This window comes from Oncorhynchus keta, chromosome 5 (assembly GCF_023373465.1).
Source record: "Oncorhynchus keta strain PuntledgeMale-10-30-2019 chromosome 5, Oket_V2, whole genome shotgun sequence".
Classification (NCBI taxonomy): domain Eukaryota; kingdom Metazoa; phylum Chordata; class Actinopteri; order Salmoniformes; family Salmonidae; genus Oncorhynchus; species Oncorhynchus keta.
The window spans coordinates 16,371,442-16,374,113 of NC_068425.1; the positions used below are offsets into that span (position 1 = coordinate 16,371,442).

Genomic DNA, 2,672 nt, shown 5'->3' on the forward strand with positions numbered 1-2,672 from the left:
GATTCTGTCTCTCACAGTTGAAATGTACCTATGATAAAAAAATGATAGACCTTTACATGCTTTGTAAGTAGGAAAATCGGCAGTGTATCAAATACTTGTTCTCCCCACTGTATGTGACATTTAAAACATAAAAAAGAGAGAGACATGACAAATCATTATTGGACACCCTTTTTCTATAGTGAATCGGTTTCACAAGCTTTCCACGTGCTAATTAACAATCATTTTACATTTTAAAGATAGGCTCTCGTGGAATAACCGTTTATGTGCACCACAGAATGGACGGACAAGCGCACCATTTTTCTGTTGCTGATGAAAATCACCGAAATGTGGGAAAGAGACGTAAAACATTAATAAAAATGTAAAGACAGGCAAAGTAAGATCTAACGGGATGCAGGAAAACCCTATACAAATCGTAAGGGTCAAGAAAAGCTGTCCAAAAGAGGTATGTGGAAGAACTGTATATCAAACAATCAAGCTAGCTATTTATAGAGTACAGTAACTAACATGAATGTTCTGGGTTGTCTAATTTGTAACTATAGAGAAAACATATTAGCTGAAGTTCGTTGGCTACTAACTTATACATTATCGTTACAAATGTTATTGCTAGATTATAGAAGAAACATAGCTAGCTACTTTTTCTCCATCCACCGGATGATTCGACGTGGCTACAGTAGCTAGCTAGTTATATGTAACATTACACTGTATCCTGCAGGGATTGCACACCGAGGGTCCATTGAGGTGGCAAGCTGCATATTGAAGTGGGTGAAGACAAAATTCACGGCACTCACCAAACCAGAGGTGCGCAAGTTGATCACCTTCAGTGACAGATGCTGTGGGCAGAATAACAACTGGCTCAATCTGATGTCAATGCTCGTCTCTATGGGTTACTTTACCCAAGTTGAGCAGAAGTTCATGGTCGGGCTCCTGGGTGGCGCAGTGGTCTCGGGCACTGCATCGCAGCGCTAGCTGTTCCACCAGAGACTCTGGGTTCGCGCCCAGGCTCTCGCAGCCGGCCACGACTGGCAGGTCCGTGGGGCGATGCACAATTGGCCTAGCGTCGTCCGGGGTAAGGGAGGGTTTGGCCGGCGACTCCTGTGGTAGGCCGGGCGCAGTGCACGTAACCAAGGTCTCCAGGTGCACGGTGTTTCCTCCGACACATTGGTGCGGCTGGCTTCCGGGTTGGATATGCGCCGTGTTAAGAAGCGTGCGGCTTGGTTGGGTTGTGTTTCGGAGGACGCGTGGCTTTCGACTTTCGTCTCTCCCGAGCCCGTACGTGAGTTGTAGCGATGGACACCACAAAATTGGGGAGAAAAGGGGATTTTAAAAAAAGAAGTCATTCTTTTTCTTCCTTGTGATCGATCTTTAGCCACCATCGAGAAGAGGCGCAAGGTGTCAGTCCTTCATACACCTGATTATGTTTCAAAGATGATACTTGAAGCACAACCAGCAAAACCATTCAAGGTGATGAGGATGCAATGTGAAGACTTCAGGCACCTCCCAGATTCTGTCCCCCAGCTGGACTACAGATGACCTCAGTGAGGTGGTTAAAAGTCAGGTATTGCACAGAGAATAGTTTACTAACATCCTATCAACATGCAACATGTTGTTCTAACAATAAAATATCCTAATGCTTGACTGTGAAAGTTGTTTATTGATGTCAGGAACTTAAAATGTTTCTGTTCTAATTTCAGTTGAGGATCCTTGGAATCTGTACGCCAGACAGAGCCACAGTCTATTCGAAGGATGGAAATCGTGGCTGATCTCCAAATCAAAACAAGGAGCTACACCTCAACCTCCCTATTTTGCAAGCCACTACCCTAGAGCATATAAGAGTCCTCTGCCCATCAAAAAAAAACAAGTACCAAGATCTGATGACCTGCTCAACTACTTGCCAGCTGCTGCACGCTCTTTTTATAAATCACTGCAGAGTGAATAATTTGTTAAACCATGCAACATAATTAACTGTTTTTCCTGTGAGTTTATGATCCCCTGAACCTGTATAGTATGTTGAATCTGAATACATTTCAGTAGACATGTCACCCCTATTGTAGGAAATTAAATGTATAGTAAGTAGGTGTTTTCTATGTGAATCAATTTGTGCATGATTTGAACCAGCACAATATATTGAATTTAATTTTAAGATGTTGTTCCTAGTGTATAAAATGTTATGTACAATGTGTTCTGTTGAGAATTATTTTGTGAACCTTTTTTAATTTGAACCTTTTTTAATCTGAATGAATTAAAAACATAAGTCGTCACATACAGTATGTGAGTGTTCATTTGATCTTGATTCCCTTTTTTTATTTATTACAATGTACGGTACGTCTCTCTGTCACCACATTTAGCATTAACTCTAAGCAGTTAATACTTATTTACTGCCGTCACCTCAGTACAGAAAGACATTTCTTGCCTTTAGCATGGATTTAACGCAATTCAAAACTTAATTGCTGATCATAGTGTTAAACGCAAAGAGAATGGTTTTCTGAACGTTTTGTAATATTGACCTTTGGGACCTGCATAATAGACATGCATATTGGCACATCACATTGATTCATATTTGATATGTACAAGTTGTGCTGGTTTTGATTGAATTAATTAAATTGTATTCCATTTTTGTAGTTATTCTATGGTAACATTGAGGGCTTTATTTTAAATGAGACTAAGATTTCATG

At 40.8% G+C, this 2,672-nt stretch overlaps 1 long non-coding RNA gene across 2 annotated transcripts; it reads left to right on the forward strand.

Moving 5' to 3' along the window:
• Positions 1 to 352: 352 nt before the first annotated feature.
• LOC118384573 (uncharacterized) lies at positions 353 to 2,258 on the forward strand. 2 transcript variants are annotated; one of them, XR_008136542.1, is made up of 3 exons: positions 353 to 442; positions 713 to 1,555; positions 1,692 to 2,258. It is a non-coding gene; the product is annotated as an uncharacterized LOC118384573 (long non-coding RNA). The 2 variants fall into 2 exon arrangements; XR_004825849.2 differs by having other exon boundaries at positions 358 to 1,555.
• Positions 2,259 to 2,672: the final 414 nt, after the last annotated feature.